A 20,346-nucleotide genomic window follows, 5' to 3' on the forward strand; every position below is an offset into this window, starting at 1 on the left:
CTCCTCATTTGAAAAAACAAAAAACAGACCCCAGGAACTGGGAAGTGCTTCCTGAGACTTGTGGGGATTAAGAAAATTTCTATTAGTGCTTTCTTAAGTACAGCGCCCAGAGCGGAGAGAGAACCCTTGGCAAATGGTTAACCTAATCAGCAGTATTAACGTTATCATTTTTATATACCTGGTGGTATAAAAAAGGGAGGGGACAAGAAGGGGAATCCTAAAGGGGTCTGTACATTTGGTCTTACAGAAGATCACTAGTCGATCAATAAATGTGTGGGATGAGTAGGGGGTAAACATCTCAGTGTTATGCTGGCTCGCCTCTGAAATGGCTGATGCAGACCCCTGATGCCCACAGGAAGGCTCAGGTGTATCATCCCTGAAAGCCAGAACCCTTTCAGGACATCTCCCTGTACACCTGGCCGCATCCTCACATTCCCATGTAGCCCCTCCCCGCTCTTCTGGGAACTTTGCAAGAATAAGGATCTTGACTCAGCAGACACGTGGGTGACATTTCAGAAGCAGATAACCTTGGATGATGTGGTGGTGGACTTCACCCAGGAGGAGTGGGGGCTGCTGGGCCCTGCCCTGAGGACCCTGTCCCACAGTGTGATGCTGGGGACTTTAAGGCACCTGGTTGCCGTGGGTGAGGCTGTTCCCACGTCAACTTGTATTTGCTTGGGGTCTTGGCAGAGTGGGTTTGACATAGCTGGGAGTGTGGGGTCACTGGAGTGTTTCTCTACATCAGACCTCCCAGCTTGAGTCACCTGGCTGGCTCAGTTCATAAAACACGCGACTCCTGATCTCTGGGTCGTGAGTGCAAGCCTCACCTTAGGCATATAACTTGCTTAAAATAATAAAATAAAATGTTCTTACAAGTAAAATTTATATTAAAAAAAAAACCAAACAAAACCTCACAGCTTGATCACTCATTTGGACAGGACCTTGGACCCCAAAGCCAGATACCGTTGCCCACCTAGAATTCAGAATAGAGCCACGGATGATGGACAGAGGGCTCTCCCAAGATTCCTGCCTAGGTGAGATGGTGAAAGGATCTTTGCAGTCAGTTTTTATTTATGCGTTTCTTCATATCTTCCTTTTCTAGTGGTTTTCATTACCTGTGGCATTTCCATAACTCCATCTGGATTATTTTCCTGTTGTTTGAAGAGCCCCCTTCATCATTTCCTTCAGAGTGACAAAATTCTCTCACTTTGTGTTTGCCTGAAAAAGCCTTTGTTTCATTTATTTCATTTTGGAAAGATACTTTAGGCAGAGAATTTTTAGCTTGTCAGGATTTTTTTCCCCCCTCAGCACTTTCAAGACACCATACGGTTGTCTGGTTGTCTTCCGGACTCCATGATTTCTGTTGAGAAGTCAACCTCCATCTTATTGTTACTTTGAAGACAATGGGTATTTTTTATTTTTATTTTTTTGCTAATGATACCTTTAGAATGCACAAATCTTAAATATACAATTGGAGAATTTTGATACATGTGTGCTTATATGTAATTCTCACCCAAATGGAGCTTGAGGACATTTTCATTACCTCACAGAGTTCCTTTGTTACCTCTTTCCACTTAAGAAAGGCAAACGCTGTTGAGACTTTTTTTCTAACATAGGTTCTTTTTGTCTTTTCTACAACTTCATATAAAGAGAATCATACATTATTACTTTTGTGTAAGGCTTATCCTCAGATTTTTGAGATTCATACATGATCTATGCATTATTATTTCATTCCTTTTTTACTTTTTACTATTTAGGATATTTTATTTTTTAAGTTTATTTATTTATTTTGAGAGAGAGGAAAGTAAGCAAGCAGGGGAGGGGCAGAGAGAGAGAGAGAGAGAGAGAGAGAGAGAGAATCCCAAGCAGGCTGTGTGCTCTGAGTGTGGAGCCTGATGTGGGGCTCAGACCCACAAACTATGAGATCATGGCCTGAGCCAAAATCAAGAGTTGGACATTTTTTTTTAATTTTTTTTAACGTTTATTTATTTTTGAGACAGAGAGAGACAGAGCATGAACAGGGGAGGGGCAGAGAGAGAGGGAGACACAGAATCGGAAACAGGCTCCAGGCTCTGAGCCGTCAGCACAGAGCGTGACGCGGGGCTCGAACTCACAGACCGTGAGATCATGACCTGAGCTGAAGTCGGACGCTTAACCGACTGAGCCACCCAGGCGCCCCAAGAGCTGGACATTTAACTGACTAAGCCACTCAGGTGCCCCACAGGTATTTTGCTTTTTGAACGAATTGTAATTCTCTTGATATCCATTGATACCCATTCTCTTGATAATAAACATTTGGATTGTCTCTAGGGCTATTATGAATAATGCTGCTGTGAACATTCTTGTGTAGTGCTTATAGCAGACCTATGTTTTCATTTCTCTTGGGTTAATCTAGGAGTGGAATTGTTGGGTGATAGATTAGCAAGGTCTGATTTTATTATTTTTTTCTCTTATTTTTAGGTTTGTATTTGTTAACATCCTAAGAAAGCTTTATGCCAAGATTACAAAGATACTTTCCTGTTTTCTTCTGGTACTTTTATACTTTTTGCTTTTACATTAAGACCTATGATCCATCTTGGGATGCCTGGGTGGCTCAGTTGGTTAAGTGTCTGACTTCGGCTCAGGTCATGATCTCACGGTTTGTGGGTTCCAGCCCCGCATTGGGCTCTGTGCTGACAGCTTGGAGCCTGGAGTCTGCTTCCAATTCTGTGTCTCCTTTTCTCTCTGCCCCTCCCCAACTTGTGCCCTGTTTCTCTCTATCAAAAATAAATAAATGTAAAAAAATATATATAGAAGACCTATGATCCATCTTGAGTTAATTTTTATGTAAGTGTGAGGTAGTAGACAAGGCACTCATTATGGTTATGTAGTTCCAGCACCATTTAAAGAAAAAACTTTCCTTCATGGTATTGTACTGTAGCCTTTGTTGAAAATCAACTGAATGTGTATGTATGGGTCTCTTTCTCTGCTCTCTTCTCTTCCATTGATCCATTGTTCCTGCTCTGTGCCAGCATCGTACATCTTAATTATCGTACTTCACAGTGAATCTTGAAATGAGGTGGCGACCGCCATCCTCTAACTTTATTGTTTGTAATTGTCTTGGCTATTCGGGTCTTTCGCACTTTCATATAAATTTTATTTTAATTATTATTTTTTCTTTTTTCATATAAATTTTAGAATCAGTTTGTCAGTTGGAAATTGTCAAGCTTTTTCATTTCACAACATTTCTACTTGCCTTACATCTATAGATCATTTTGGAAGAATTTATGTCTAACATGTTGAGCCTTCTAATTCTGTGATCATGGTGTATTTATTTGGGTACTTCTCTCAGTAATATTTTGCACTTGTTAAGTATATGGGTCATGCACATCTTTTATTAAATTTATTCCTAGAAACTTAATATTTTTCATTCTGTTGTAAATATGTCTAATTTTATTTTCTAAATGTTGCTAGTATATATAAGTATAATTTATACTTTTTTAATGTTTATTTATTTTGAGAGAGAACGGGGGAGGGGCAGACAGGGAGAGATAAAATCTCAGGCAGGCTCTGTGCTAACAGCACAGATGCAGGGCGTGATCTCACGGTGAGATCATGACCTGAGCGATATTAAGAGTCAGACGCCTAACCAACTGAGCTACCCAGGTGCCCTAATGTAACTTATTCTCTAATTGACATTCTATCCTGTGTGAAATTGCTAAAATCACTAAATTAATTTATCTGTCAGTTTCCTTGGATGTCTTATATAATCATGTCATCTTCAAGTAAAGATTTATTTCTTCCTTTTCAGACTTTATGCTTTTTCTTTTCTATTAAGTTTATTTATTTTGAGAGAGAGTGATTGAGAGCGGGGGAGAGAGAGAATACCAAGCAGGCTCTGTGTTGTCAGTTTAGAGCCTGATGTGAGACTCAAACTCCTGAACCGTGAGATCATGACCTGAGCCAAAATCAAGAGGTGGATGCCTAACCAGCTGAGCCACCCTGGCGCCCCAATGCTTTCTTCCTTTCTAATGCTTGCATTTATAGTTATACATTTCCCTTTAAGCCTTAACTGCATTCTGCACATTTTCACATGTTTCATTTCCATTATTGTTCAGTTCATTGTTATTTTTGTTTTCCAAATGTTTTGATCTGAATGGTAATGAAAATACAACATATGAAAGTGATTTCTTCTTTGATTTGTGAAGAAGTATCGTTTAATTTCCAAGTATGAGGGGATTTCTGTTATTGATGTCTAGATTATTTCCATTGTGGTTCAAGAACATATTCTGCATGAGTTCAGTCCTTTTTAAATTTATTGAGAATGTTTTTATGATACAGCGTGTAGTCTGTTTTGGTGAATGCATATTCTGCTACTGTTGGGCATGGTGTCTGATAAAGTTGCACACACTTTGTTTCTATGGACTGTCGTGTCTGCTTGTTCTTTCAGCTGCTCAGAGGAGAGTGTTAAATCTCCAACTGTGACTGTGTTTGTTAATATATGTGTTAATGTTTCTTAATCATTTTTTTTTCATGTGTTTTAAAGCTGTGTTACTGAGTTTAATGACATGTTAGATTATTGTGTGTTCCTGGTTCCTATTGTACATACCGTCTCATCACTGTGAAATGCCCTTCTTTTCCTCTGGTAATACTTCTTGTTTTGAAATCCACTAGTTGATTTTAATGTAGCCAAATAGCTTTCTTATACTGCAGTCAATATACAGCTTTATATGTCTTTTTCTGTACCTTTACTTTCACGTTATCTGTTGAAATGTTAAAGTGGGTTTCTTGGAAACAGCATTTAATTTGTTCTTGTTTGTAACCCACTTCAGCAAGCTTATTCTTTTTTTTTTTTTTTTTAACGTTTATTTATTATTGAAAGACAGAGTCAGAGCGTGAGCAGGGGAGGGGCAGAGGGAGAGGGAGACACAGAATCTGAAACAGGCTCCAGGCTCTGAGCTGTCAGCACAGAGCCCGACGCAGGGCTCGAACTCACAAACTGTGAGATCATGACCTGAGCTGAAGTTGGACGTTCAACCGACTGAGCCATCCAGGCGCCCCAGCAAGCTTATTCTTTAAGACTGTTCAGTAAATTTGTATTTAGTGTGTAATTACTGATATGTTTGGGTTTTATATTCTGCTTCATCTGGTCTTTGTTCCTTTGTTTTCCCATTCAGGCTTCTTTTGCCTTAATTTGGTATTATTTGCTATTCCATTTTGTCTCCTTGTTTTTTCCTTTTTAGCATTATGTCTTTTTAATCTTAATCTTAAGTCTTACTTGCCTTATGGTTAAAATACACATCTTAATGTATCATATACTATCTGGAATTAATATTATGCCACTCAGTGTACAGTGTAACAACTCACATTAATATAATCACAATTTTCTCTGTTGTCATATATTTTGCTTCCACATATTATATAAACCTCACTGAGCATCGTTGTTATTCTTTTTTCTACAGTCAACAGCCTTTTAAAGGAATTTAAAGTAATTTTGTACAATATTTTTTCCCAATTAATTCGTTTTTGGGTTGCTTTTAATTCCTTTCTACAGATTCAGGCTTCTACCTCTGATTATTTCTGTTCAAAGAACACGCTGTACCCGGAGGGAGCTTTCACATAAAGTCTGTCATCACGTTAAAGTCTTGGCTCCTCCTGGACTGTCCTCTTCTGCCACTCTGGCCTGGATGAGCCTCCCACTTGTGTTTCGGTTCTCTCTGAAAGGCAGGTGCATTTCACCAACTGGTCTTTGGAGAGCACACCTCTTTACAGGGAAAAATGAATGACATCGGAGAGCATTGATGGTTTGGTTCTTACATCTCCAGGTATGGCACTTAAAACCAGACTGTCTCGGGCGCCTGGGTGGCGCAGTCGGTTGAGCGTCCGACTTCAGCCAGGTCACGATCTCGCGGTCCGTGAGTTCGAGCCCCGCGTCAGGCTCTGGGCTGATGGCTCGGAGCCTGGAGCCTGTTTCCGATTCTGTGTCTCCCTCTCTCTCTGCCCCTCCCCCGTTCATGCTCTGTCTCTCTCTGTCCCAAAAAAAAATAAAAAAAAAAAAAAAAAAAAAAAAAAAAAAAAAAAAAAAAAAAAATGTGAAAAAAAAAACCAGACTGTCTCTGCCTTTCACTCTTTTTGGTAAGCCACTAATAGGTGTACAATAAAAAGTTAGATTTTAAAAGTGGGAATTTAGTTTTCATGTATATCTTTCCCCCAGGGACTGCCATTTAGCATGGTTTTACTAGCTATATTTTTAACATTGAAGTATGTAATGACGTGCCGGGAAGTTTGATGTCAGATGTTAAACTCAAGATGTTCTCTACAGATTGTTGCTCTTAAACAGTGAACATCCGGGGCGCCTGGGTGGCGCAGTCGGTTAAGCGTCCGACTTCAGCCAGGTCACGATCTCGCGGTCCGTGAGTTCGAGCCCCACGTCAGGCTCTGGGCTGATGGCTCGGAGCCTGGAGCCTGTTTCCGATTCTGTGTCTCCCTCTCTCTCTGCCCCTCCCCCGTTCATGCTCTGTCTCTCTCTGTCCCAAAAATAAATAAAAAATGTTGAAAAAAAAAACAAAAACAAAAAACAGTGAACATCCAGGATGGTACCTTTGATCAGTCTAGATAAACTCTCTGCCGTTACCTCTTCAAATGTTTCCTCTCCTGTGATCTCTCCTGCAACTCCGGCTACACATTAGTCTGTCAGGCGTGTTCTGTTTTTATTTTATTTTATTTTATTTTATTTTATTTTATTTTATTTTATTTTATTTTATTTTATTTTATTTATTAAGTTTGAGAGCAAGTGAGAGAGAGCAGGGGAGATGGGCAGAAGGAGAGAGAATCTTTTTTTAAAATGTTTATTTTTGAGAGAGCACCCAAGTGGAGGAGGGGTAGAGAGAGAGAAGACACAGAAATCTGAAGCAGGCTCCAGGCTCTGAGCAGTCAGCACAGAGCCCAACATGGGGCTCAAACTCACGAACCATGAGATCGTTACCTGGGCCAAAGTCAATCACTTAACTGACTGAGCCACCCACATGCTAAGAGAGAGAGAGAGTCAGTCAGTCTTAGGTAGGCTCCGTGGTCAGTGTGGAGCCCAAGGTAGGGCTTGATCCCGTGACCCTGGCGGCATGACCTGAGTCGAAATCAAGAGTCAGATGCTCATCCAGCTGAGCCACCCAGGCGCCCCAGGTGTTCTATTTTTAAATTCTTTTTTTCTCCCTTTGTATCATCATAAAATTTCCAATAACCTGCCTTTCAATTGACAGATTCTTTCTTTTCCTGTGTCCAGTTTGTTAAGTCCATTAATGGTTTATTTCAGATGCTATATTTTTATTTAGTTCCAGAATAGAATTTTCATTTGGTTCTTTTTTCAGGTTTTCCATGAAATTCTGTGTTATGTTTATAATAGGTTGTTGTTGTTGTTTTCCCCAGTCAGTGTGAGGGAAACTTTACTGAGGCCCCAGGGCCATGGGGCTCGGGCAGGAAGCCACATTGCAGGCAAAGGAAGAGCAGGTGGAGGGGCTTTATTGACCTTCTGGGGGTGCGGGTGGCGGTTGTGGTTGCACGTCTGGCGGGAGCACAACGCTCGCTGTGCTCGTATTTCCGGGAGAGCTGGTAGAGGGAGGGCTGGGTGATGCCATCTCCAGGCCAAGCGCCAAGTGCAGGACTCTTCCTGGATATCGTATCTGAGAGAGTGCGGCCATCCTCCAGCTGTTTGCCTCTGAGTACAGATGCTGCTGCTCGTGTGGGATGCCTTCATTGTCTTGGCTTCAACATTCTCGACGGTGTCACTGGGCTTGACCTCAAGGGTGGTGGTCTTGATTTTCAGGGTCTCCACAGAGATTTGCATCTGTGCATCTGCTGCTCAGCCGCCGAGTTGAAGAGAAAACTAAAACCGTTATTTTTTTTTTTAATTTTTTTTCAACGTTTTTTATTTATTTTTGGGACAGAGAGAGACAGAGCATGAACGGGGGAGGGGCAGAGAGAGAGGGAGACACAGAATCGGAAACAGGCTCCAGGCTCCAAGCCATCAGCCCAGAGCCTGACGCGGGGCTCGAACTCACAGACCGCGAGATCGTGACCTGGCTGAAGTCGGACGCTTAACCGACTGCGCCACCCAGGCGCCCCTAAAACCGTTATTTTTAAATCTTTTCCTACTACTTCTAATGTTTGGTATGTCTGCTTCTATTGACTTTTCTATGGACTTTTTTCTTTTCTTTTAAAACTTTTTTTAATGTTTATTTATTTTTGAGACAGAGACAGAGCATGAGTAGGGGACGGGCAGAGAGAGAGAGGGAGACACAGAATCCAAAGCAGGTTCCAGGCTCTGAGCTGTCAATGCAGGGCTTGAACTCACAAACCAGGAGATCATGACCTGAGCTGAAGTGGAATGCTTAACCAACTGAGCCACCCAGGTGCCCCTCTATTGACTTTTTTCTTTTTTCTTTTTTTTTTTTCAACGTTTTTTATTTATTTTTGGGACAGAGAGAGACAGAGCATGAACGGGGGAGGGGCAGAGAGAGAGGGAGACACAGAATCGGAAACAGGCTCCAGGCTCCGAGCCCTCAGCCCAGAGCCTGACGCGGGGCTCGAAATCACGGACCGCGAGATCGTGACCTGGCTGAAGTCGGACGCTTAACCGACTGCGCCACCCAGGCGCCCCGACTTTTTTCTTGATTATGAGTCACATTTTCCTGATTCTTTACATGTATAGTCAATTTTTGTGTCCTAGGTGCTGCAGACAGTGCATTGGAGAGACTACGGATTGTTGCCTTCTAGCAAGAGTATCGGTTTTGTTCTGGTGGGCAGTTAAATTACTTCAAATCACGCTAATCCTGATGAGGCTTGGTTTAAGGATTTATCGACGGAGTGTAACTTTGGTTTTGCTTTAGTACTTGGATGTAGTCCTTATCCTTAGGGCCTGGTGTTCCCTTCTAAGATGTAGCTTTCTCAGGTCTCCCCTGAACGCCTAGGGTGCTTACTGGGTCACAGCTGCAATGCCCACCAACACCGGGTAACTTCTGGAGCCTCTGCTCAGCCCCCAGCAGCTGTTCTATGGCAGGCGTTAGCCTTCTGTGCATTTGCAGTTGAGGTCCAGTCAAGGGCTCCAGGAGAAACCCTCTGCACATTTCTGGACCCCTCTTTGGCCTGTGTGATGTTGCAAAACCCTCCTCACATTCAATTCTGTAGCCTTTTCCCCATCGTCAGAAACATAAGGCCCACCCACCTGATGGGAGTCAGGCTGCGGGGGAGCATGATTGAGTACCCTGTCTGACCACCTCACAGACATGTCACAGGCATCCCCAGTACTCCAGGTGTGTCCCCTCTGCCTGGTGTGCTGACCACTCTTTTTGTTTATCTGCCTGCCTATGGAGTCCTCTTGTCCTCTGTGTACATTTTGGGCACTGGTCACAGTGTGAACAGGACAGACAAGGTCCCCATCACTGTGGAGACCAAAGCCTCTAGCGTATGGTGTCTGGGGAGGGACAGACAAGAAAGAACAAAAAGAACAAGGTGATGTTGACTAGTGTGAAACAGTGGTGTGAGGCAAATAAAACAGGACAGTGAGCTGGAAGGTGAGGAGCCCATGTGGGCTGGGAGGTTGGGAAGGGTCTCTCAGAGGAAGTGACCTGGGAATTGAGAGCCAAATGATGAGGAGGGAAGGGTTGCTGACACCTAAGACTTTGGAGACCAAAGGAAGGCCTTCAAGGAGAGAGGAACTGTGTGTTAATGATGGACATGGTCATGCCCAGGGAGAATGAAAGGAACCCAGAATGAGTAGGAACGAGGATAACTGAGGCAGTCTGACCCGCTTCTGGGTGCGTTGGACAGCTTGTGCAAAAGAGGTATTCTCTTGGTGTCATGAAACTGCTTTGTTTGGAAGATTCATTTGGTATCGATTACAAGCAGAAGGGATGTTAAGTGGGGAGATGGATCAGAATTCCAAGAGGTCCAAGCATTAACGGAGGGTGGCTGTCCCAAACATCTTATCTTTATGAATGGCTGCCTGTTCCATGGCCTGTCCCCTAATGGCATCCCCTCTGCCTGTTGTGCTACTCACTCTTTTCATTGGTCAGTCTTCCTGGGGGTTCTTTTTGTTCTGTTTATACCTTTTATGGTTCCTCTTCTCAAAGTTTAGTTCGTGTTTTATTTTTATTTAAAAAAGTTTTTTTTTAATGTTTATTTTTGAGAGAGAGAGAGGGAGAGAGACAGAATGAGAGTGAGGGAGAGGCAGAGAGAGGAGACACAGAATCTGTATCAGGCTCCAGGCTCTGAGCTGTCAGCACTAAGCCCGATTTGGGGCTTGAACCCACAAACTGCGAGATCATTACCTGAGCCAAAGTCAGATGCTTAACTGACTGAGCCACCCAGGTGCCCCATAGTTGGTATTTTAAAGCATCTACCCTTGCTGTGCACATCCTGTTGCTTTTATCTTGACATTCTCACTCTAGCAGTTTTCTTCCAAGTGCTCAAATTGTTTTTAATTTCCTTCCAGAGTAGAAAAAGAGACCTAAAAGCCAAGAGTCACCACCAACAGAGGCCTTTTATGGTAAAGAGTTACCAAGCAGCAGAGTGAACCTGACAAGATCCACAGTGGGTGATTGCTGGCCTTCTACCTGAGCAGACAGTCGGGAGTCTAGGGATGAGCCAGAGAAGCAGAAGATGCATGATGGCCGCTTGGGGTCAATGGAACGTGAACAAGGGCAAGTAGTGACCCAGGATGGGGACTGGGGAAATGCTGAACTTGTGGAAAAATGCAGCTTCAATTCAGACTTTCTTTCTGCACAGAAATTTCTTGTCAAAGAATATTTCTGTCAAATTGACTCAGTTCAAAGTTTCCAGCATAATTTTGTTTTAAAAAATTGTCAGGAAATCTTGGTAGTGAAGAAAGCTTATAAAGGCAATCCACATGGAAAAGCCTTAGGAAATCTGTATAAATTGAGCATGGTAAATATACCAACCAGAGCATATACCTTTCTACACATGAGATTATTAATGTAGGAAATAAACCCTATGGCTTTAAAGAAAGTGGAGATTTTTTTTACCCTTAGCTCATGCTTCTCTCACTTCGTGAGAACTCATACTAAGGAGAAACCCTATGAATGTAATGCATGTGGGAAAGCCTTTAAGAAACTTTCATCTTTTTCTTACCATCTGAGAAATCACAATAGAGAGAAAGCCTATGAATTTAATGAATGTGGGAAGTCTTTCTGGAAGAGCCTTCACCTCATTTTGCACCAGAGAACTCACACTGGTGAGAAACCTCATGAATGTAATAAATGTAGAAAGTCTTTTAGCCATAATTCTTACCATAATGTACACCAGAGAATTTATACTGGAGAGAAACCCTATAAATATGATGAATGTGGAAAATCCTTCAGTGGAAGGTCTAATCTTAATGTGCATAAGAGAACACATACTGGAGAAAAACCCTATAAATGTGATGAATGTGGAAAAGCCTTCAGTCACAGCTCTCACCTTAAAGTTCACAAGAGAATCTATACTGGTGAGAAACCATATAAATGTAATGAATGTGGGAAAAACTTTCAGTTTTCATTTATCCTTCACTCAGTGTAAGAGAACACACACTGGAAAGAAACCATATAAATGTCATCAGTGTGTGAGAGCTTTCAGTCAAGGTTCTAACTTTATTGGGCACCAAAGAACTCATGCCAGAGGAAAAACACTACATATTTCATTTTAATATATAAAAATTGTACACATACATTTATTATTAAAAAAAATATTTTTTAATGTTTATTTATTTTTGAGAGAGAGACAGAGCATGAGAGGGGGATGGGCAGAGAGAGAGGGAGACACAGAATCTGACCAGGCTCCAAGCTCTGAGCTGTCAGCACAGAGCCCGACATGGGGCTTGAACTCACAGACCATGAGATCATTACCTGAGCTGAAGTTGGACGCTTAACCAACTGAGCCACCCAGGTGCCCCCCCAAAATTGTACACATATGTTTAAATTTTGTGTCGTTCCCAGAGAAGGGCTGAACCTGGGTGGCATTTGATACCTTGGAAAATTTTTCATTAGTGAGATCAAAGCTCTCTTCAATAATACTAATTAATATGATCACCCAGTCCAGGAAGGACTGTAGCTCAGAAGTCAAAATAGGTTGATGATATTTGACTGAATGACTGAATGACTGAATAGACTGTTCCAAAGAGTCAGAATGCTATTATTTGCTTCCTTGCTCCCCCAGAGCTACAAGATTGGGCTGCCTCTAATGTGTTTCAGGAAGTCATTATAAACTAATTATGGACAGTGTGTAGAAACATAGAAAATTCCTATAATACAGTTCACCCTTGAATGACACAGTTGTGAACTGTGCAGGTCCACTTATAGATGGATTTTTTTCAATAAATACAGTACAGTATTGTAAATGTATTTCTTCCTTATGATTTTTTTCTCTAACTTACTTTATTGTAAGAATACAATATATAATACATATGACATATAAAATAAGTGCTAATTGACAGACCGTTTATATTATTGATAGGGTTTCCAGTCAATAGTAGGCTATTAGTATAGTTTTGGGAGTCAAAAGTTATATGTGGAATTTCAGCTGTTCAGGGAGTCAGCACGACCATCTCCCACATTGTTCAAGGGTCAGCTGCAGTGAAATGTGCTGAATTCTTGTGACTGTGTTGCCCTATATGTGCATTTGGATAAGGGCTTAGAAGGAAACAGAAATGAATGTAGCTGATTAATGCGTCTTGGGATATTGTGTGGCTTCCTTTTATGTTCAAAACTGCCACAATTTTACAATAAGTAAAAAGACAAAGAGGAGGGGTGCCTGGGTGGCTCAGTCGGTTAAGCATCCGACTTCAACTCAGGTCATGATCTCGCGGTCCGTGAGTTCGAGCCCCACGTTGGGCTCTGTGCTGACAGCTCAGAGCCTGGAGCCTGTTTCAGATTCTGTGTCTCCCTCTCTCTCTGCCCCTTCCCCGTTCATGCTCTGCCTCTCTCTGTCTCAAAAATAAATAAACGTTAAAAAAAAAAAGACAAAGAGGAGAAAGAAGATCAAATGTCAGTCTGAATCACAGAGAAATGGGTGTATGAAGGTAGCAAAACCAAGAGGAAATGTAAATAAATTTAGCAGTCAACACAAGAAGTTAGAAAAAGAAATTCTTTTTTTTTTTTAAGTTTATTTATTTATCTTGAGAGAGAGAGTGCACAGGAGCAGTGGAGGGGCAGAGAGAGAGGAAGAGAGAGTCATCCAAAGCAGGGTCCGCTCAGCATGGAGCCCAACATGGGGCTTGATCCCATAACAGCCACATCATGACCTGAGCCAATACCAAGAGTTGGATGCCTAACAGACTGAGCTACCCAGGTGCCCCAAGAAATTATTTCTAATCAAAGTAGAAGGAAGAATCTAGTAAAGATAAAAGCAGAAAATACATGGTAAAAGGCAACTCTAAGAAAAACAAATTGGATAAATTCCAAACTGATATGATCAAGAAAAATGACACACAGGGACGCCTCGGGGGCTCAGTAGGTTGAGCGTCCGACTTCGACTCAGGTCATGATCTCATGGTCCGTGGGTTCTAGTTCTGTGTCGGGCTCTGTGCTGACAGCTCGGAGCCTGGAGTCTGCTTTGGATTCTGTGTCTCCCTCTCTCTCTGCCCCTCCCCCGCTTGAGCTCTGATTTTCAAAAATAAACATTAAAAAAAAATTTAAACAAAAAAATGACACAGATTTACAACACTGGGAATGAAAAGAGAAATACATAAAGAAAATAATATCAAAAATTGTACATTTTTGTGTTAATATACTTAAAAGATTAGATGAAAAAGACAGTTTTCTAGGAAAACATAATCCTGTCAAGTACAATATTGACTGAAGAACACACTAAACCTAAATAGACTAAACATTTTTTTTTTTTTAATTTATTTTTGGGACAGAGAGAGACAGAGCATGAACGGGGGAGGGGCAGAGAGAGAGGGAGACACAGAATCGGAAACAGGCTCCAGGCTCCGAGCCCTCAGCCCAGAGCCTGACGCGGGGCTCGAACTCACGGACCGCGAGATCGTGACCTGGCTGAAGTCGGACGCTTAACCGACTGCGCCACCCAGGCGCCCCAGACTAAACATTTTAGATTAAACTGCAAAAAAATTCTCATTTACCCATACACATAAAATTCTAAGCCTAAACTGTTTATCAGTGAATTATTTCTACCCTTCAAGAAGTAGAAAACTCTTTGATACACAACTGTTCCAGAATATGTAGAAAGCTGAACATTTACCTTTCTTGTGACACCAGTTTGTCAAAGCCCAAAGAAAGAACCGTGAAAGGCCAATATCTCTCAGGACTATTAATGCAACAGTTCCAGATCAGATCCTGCCAGTAAAGATAGCAGAGTGAGTACACTTGAATTTAGAAACATTCACTCCAGGAATTAGGGTGTTGACTATTAGGAAATACATAACTAGAATACCCCGTTGTAGTCAAGCAATGGAGAAAACTAGTCATCTCAATGATTAATGAGAAGTTGATAAAATTTAATATTTAAATATTATTTAAGGGAAAAAAAACCTGGTAACAGGAAAAAAATATTTTTATCAAATGATACCAGTTTTAAATAGTGACAATAGCATGGAGGTTGGCAAACTATGGCCCACAGGCCAAATCTGGCCCATGTGTTTTTGTAAATCGTTTTATTGGAACATAGCCACACCTGCCAATGTCCATATTGTCTACGGCTGCTTTAACAACTAAGGTGGAACTGAGTAGTTGTGAAACAGATTGCATAGTCTGAAAAGGCAAAATATTTACTAGAAAAGCCTTGCCAATCCCAGATCTAGAGCCATCTCCATTCTGTTCAGGGAGGACCAAGGCACGTTTGCTCACAAGTCCTCATGTATGAACAGGAAATTGACAAAAGGAGTACAAATGGGCAAGAAATACATGAAAAAGTATATGAGTTCATCACTCATCAAAGAGATGCAAATAAAAATGATGGAAATCAATATTTGGGCAGCTGTTAGGAGGTAGGCAGTATCCCAGGCATGCAGTCTACATTACCTCATTTAATACAAAGATCCTGGAGAGGCAAGTTCTATTATTTCCATTTTATAGATGCAGAAAACACAGTCCAGAGAAGCCAATTGGCAGGTAACGATTGGCAACGATCTTAAAAGACCATGTTGGGAATGGCAAAAATAGCAAACAGGGTTGCCTGCCTGGCTCAGTCAGTAGAGCATGGGACTTTTGACCTGGGGGTTGTGAGTTGAAGCCCTACGTTGTGGGTAAAGTTTACTCAAGAAAAAAAAAAAAAAGAAAGAAGGGGCGGCTGCATGGCTCAGTCAGTTGAGCATCCGGCTCTTGATTTCAGCTCAGGTCATGATCTCATGGTCTCGAGATCAAGCCCTACATCAGGCTCAGTGCTGACAGTGTGGAGCCTGTTTGGGATTCTCACTCTCCCTCTCTCTCTACCCCTCCCCACTCTCTCAGTCACTCTTGCTATCTCAAAATAAGTAAACATTAAAAAAAAAAAAAAAAAAGAGGGGCGCCTGGGTGGCTCAGTCAATTAAGGAGCTTACTTTGGCTCAGGTAATGATCTCACTGTTCATGGGTGGGAGCCCCGTGTGGGGCTCTGTGCTGACAGCTCAGGAGTGTGGAGCCTGCTTCAGATTCTCCTCTGAGAGTGTCTCCTCTCTCTCTGCCCCTGTCCTGCTCACACTCTGTCTCTCCCCAAAATAAATAAGTGTTAAAACATTTAAAAAAAGAAAACTTAAAAAATAGCAGGGAAGGATTCTATTCAGCACTCATGGATGGTTATATAGGTGCACTGTCTTTGTAGGGTAGTTAGGTTGGAAATGTCCAAATGTAAAGTAAAGTACGTTCATGGGTTGATTCCTCAATCTCCCCTTTGCAATTTACCCATGGAAATAACTGCCCAGCTATGAAAATGTGGGTGTAGGTTCTTTGTTACAGCATGGTGTGTACTAGCAAAATATCAAATGTTCCCCAATAGGAGCAAGTTTAATTATGGTGCAAAAATTAAACGGCATATTGTTGTGTGACAAAATTAGGTTCATAACAACACGGATGATCCCAACTGTATGACATTGTAAACCTTTCCCATGGGAGCTCTGTGGAAAAATGTCACCCACATGTTAACAGTTTGTTATCTGTGGGTGGTGGGATTTTAAGCAATATTTTCTCTTTGTCTTTTCCTAAAGGAGTTTAATTTGTTTACAATAAATGTGTATAATTGGAATTTAAAAGAAAGTTATTTTCATCCAGGAATAGTGTTAAAATAATGAAATCCAAAATTTTCATTGTTCCATGTTACTGGGTGGGAAATAGAATACAGACCATTCATGTGTGTGTAGCCAGAGATACGGTCATTGCTATTAGAGTGGGAGATTGACCTGATAATATACAGGAATGAGTATGTGTGTATGTGAGAGATACAGAGAGATTAAAATTTTTTAAAATGGGGGCCCCTGGGTAGCTCAGTTGGTTAAGCATGTGACTTTGGCTCAGGTCATGATCTCGCAGTTCGTGAGTTTGAGCCCTGTGTTAGGCTCTGTGCTGACACTCAGAGCCTGGAGCCTGCTTCACATTCTGTGTCTCCCTCTCTATGCCCCTCCCCTGCTCACCCTCTATCTGTCTGTCTCTCTCTTTCTTTTTTTTTTTTTTAAATTTTTTTTTTTTCAACGTTTTTTATTTATTTTTGGGACAGAGAGAGACAGAGCATGAACGGGGGAGGGGCAGAGAGAGAGGGAGACACAGAATCGGAAGCAGGCTCCAGGCTCTGAGCCGTCAGTCCAGAGCCTGACGCGGGGCTCGAACTCACGGACCGGACCGCGAGATCGTGACCTGGCTGAAGTCGGACGCTTAACCGACTGCGCCACCCAGGCGCCCCTGTCTCTCTCTTTCAAAAATAAACATTAAAAAAAAAATTTTTTTTAATGTATCCACAAAGTAACACACCTGCTTCTCCAACGTTTTTTTTTTTAATTTTTTTTATTTTTGAGACAGAGAGAGACAGAGCATGAACAGGGGAGGGGCAGAGAGAGAGGGAGACACAGAATCGGAAACAGGCTCCAGGCTCCGAGCCATCAGCCCAGAGCCTGACGCGGGGCTCGAACTCACGGGCCGTGAGATCGTGACCTGGCTGAAGTCAGACGCTTAACCGACTGCGCCACCCAGGCGCCCCTTTTTAAATTTTTTTTTCAACGTTTTTTTTTTTTTTTTTAACACACCTGCTTCTTTTTTTTTAACACACCTGCTTCTTTTTTTTTTTTTTTTTTTTTTTTCAACGTTTTTTTTATTTATTTTTGGGACAGAGAGAGACAGAGCATGAACGGGGGAGGGGCAGAGAGAGAGGGAGGCACAGAAGCGGAAACAGGCTCCAGGCTCCGAGCCATCAGCCCAGAGCCTGACGCGGGGCTCGAACTCACGGACCGTGAGATCGTGACCTGGCTGAAGTCGGACGCTTAACCGACTGCGCCACCCAGGCGCCCCTAACACACCTGCTTCTTAAAAGCTGGCTGTATGGGCCTCAGCAGCCTGGCCAGAATGCAAATGCCCATCTGGCGACCCTGGTGGACCAAGGCTGGCTCTCCACACCATAGACGTAAGCATGGTGAGTTGATGTGTCCCTCATTTGTGAGAAGTAAAAAGGTCTCCATCATTGGATGTTCAGGACATAAAAATAACCGACAAAACCAGGATGCAGCTAATATGAATTCAAAACAATCAAACAATCAAGGAAAAAGTACAGCCTTTATAGAAGCCCCCCAAATCCACAACTTAACCAAGTCTCTGAATAAAATTTCCATTCCAGTAAGATATTGACCCTTGATGCCTATACATGATGTTCATAAATATCTACCTGGATAATCTGGTTCACCACTCAGTCCATCCACGCGTCCTGGGATATCCAACTGCAAACACATCTGGCAGCCCAATTATTCTTACCTCCACTGCCATCTGCCTAGGCCACACTGCCATCTTCTCTTTGGAACCAGTGCAGTGGCTTCTCACTGGTCTCCCCATGTCCACTCTTCACTCCCGTGGTCCTTTGTACCCACAAGCAGCCACAGTGAACTTTTCAGAGTACAAACAGGATCACTGTGTTCCTCCTGAGACTTAGGGCCATTTGAAGACTGCAGAGTTCCCAGAACAAGTCATTTCCCAGCTTGTATGTCCGTGTCTGCCTGCCTTCCTGTTCCCCTGCCACAACACTGCTTGGGTCCCACTGGTCCTGCTCAGTTTCCTTGCACATGCTGATGTACTCTGTGAACCCCATTGGATTCACATTCCATTTGGAACCACGGTCCATTTGAATTCCATTTGGAACCACGGTCAACCTGCCATAACCCTTGGGAGGCTGAGGACCCATCCATCCAGTCTTGGGTTAAGTATCACTTCAGAAAGGCCACTCATGACCAACCAGACCCAGCTGGTCCTTCATCCCACTGTGGAACTTCACACCATATGTCAGAGTTTACAAAGATTTGTTTATCTGTTTTTCTGTCTACAGTAGAATATCTACTGAATCCTAACTCCCATCATGCCAGGCCTCTGTGGAGAATGTTCCAGTGATTTTGCATTTCATCCAGATCATGAACAGCCTACAGGACCCCTCACCTGTGATTCTCACTCTGTATATTAGAACCACAGAGGTAGCTTAAAAAAAAAGTCAATACCAAACTTCTTTTTCCAATTAAGACTAGGAGTATGTGAACAACCTTAGCTCCCAAAGAAACAGAAAAAAAAAAATGATACTTTTCTATTGTACCCTAGTGAAGAGAGGTGGGAGCGAGGAAGACTTGAAGAATTCCAAAGGGAGGTGAACTCTCTACAGGTGAGCACACGGCCGTGCCGGGGATGAATACCTGGTCCAGGTGCAGGTGGCATCAAAGTGGTGGCAATTGATGGAGCAAGTGCACAAAGGAAGAGAGCAGCAGAGCCTTTTGACAGCAGTGGGCAGGGGGGACAGAGCCCCAAACGTGGCTTGGAAAAACCCCAAGTGTAAGAGTGATTTTCTGAGAATTACTTTTCTTGAGAATCCCCTTAGAATTTTGCTGAGTCCTCAGAACAGTGGAATGCTCTGCTCTTAGGTACAAAATCGGCACATTTTTGGCAAACGCGGATCAAGATGCAGAACATTTCCATTACCTCAGAAAGTTCTTTCTTGTCCCTTACCAGACAGTTCTTCCATATAGACCCAAAGCAAGCAGTGATTTCTATCAGCATGGATTGTTTTTGCCAATTCCGGAATTTCCTAAGGCGAGATTATAATCCTATATTTTGTGCATTTTTGTGTCTGCTGCTTTCCCTTAGCAAAAAATCTTCGAGACTTCTCTATTTTGTTACATGGATCAGTAATTCTTTTTTGTTGCCGGGTAGTATTTATTCCATTGTATGAACGTAGCACAATTTATCTCTTCTTAGATTGATGGAAATAGGAGACGTTTCCAATTTTGGGTTACTTTGAGTGAAGCTGCTATGAATGTATTTATCACATAGGACATAGGCTTTCATTTCTCTGTCACCTAGAGGTGACATGGCTGGGTTACAGAGTAGATGTATGCTCAGCTTTTTAAGAAACGGTCAGGGGGCGCCTGGGTGGCGCAGTCGGTTAAGCGTCCGACTTCAGCCAGGTCACGATCTCGCGGTCCGTGAGTTCGAGCCCCGCGTCAGGCTCTGGGTTGAGGGCTCGGAGCCTGGAGCCTGTTTCCGATTCTGTGTCTCCCTCTCTCTCTGCCCCTCCCCCGTTCATGCTCTGTCTCTCTCTGTCCCAAAAATAAATAAAAAACGTTGAAAAAAAAATTAAAAAAAAAAAAAAAAAAAAAAAAGTCTTGGGACCCCTGGGTGGCTCAGTCAGTTGAGTGTCTGACTTCGGCTCAGGTAATAATCTCATGTTTCATCAGCTTGAGCCCCACATCAGGCTTTAGTTAGCAGAAGTCCTGCTTCGGATTCTCTGTCTCCCTCTCTGCCCCTCCCCTGCGTGCACACATGCTCTCTCTCAAAGATAAGTAAATGAACACTAAAGAAAAAAAAAGAGGGGAGCCTGCGTGCCTAAGTCAGTTAAGCGTCCGACTTCAGGTAATGATCTCATGGTTTGTGAGTTCAGGCTCTGCGTTGGGCTCTGTGCTGACAGCTGAGAGCCTGGAGCCTGCTTCCGATTCTGTGTCTCCCTCTCTCTCTGTCCCTCCCCCACTCATGTTCTGTCTCTGTCTCTCAAAAATGAACAAATGTTAAAAAAAGTAAAATTAAAAAAATTTAAAAAAGAAAAAAGTCATGACCATGTGGGGTTATCTCAAGAATTCAGGGTTGATTTAATCAAAATCAATAAATATACTTCACTATATTAACAAGCTAAAAAAAAAAGTGTATGATTATCTCA

At 42.4% G+C, this 20,346-nt stretch overlaps 1 long non-coding RNA gene across 1 annotated transcript; it reads left to right on the forward strand.

Moving 5' to 3' along the window:
• The first annotated feature begins 8,102 nt into the window (after nucleotides 1–8,102).
• LOC131499004 (uncharacterized) lies at nucleotides 8,103–11,273 on the forward strand. Its single transcript, XR_009255701.1, has 2 exons — nucleotides 8,103–8,384; nucleotides 10,466–11,273. It is a non-coding gene; the product is annotated as an uncharacterized LOC131499004 (long non-coding RNA).
• The last annotated feature ends 9,073 nt before the right edge of the window (nucleotides 11,274–20,346 follow it).

Source organism: Neofelis nebulosa, chromosome 17 (assembly GCF_028018385.1).
Source record: "Neofelis nebulosa isolate mNeoNeb1 chromosome 17, mNeoNeb1.pri, whole genome shotgun sequence".
Lineage (NCBI taxonomy): Eukaryota > Metazoa > Chordata > Mammalia > Carnivora > Felidae > Neofelis > Neofelis nebulosa.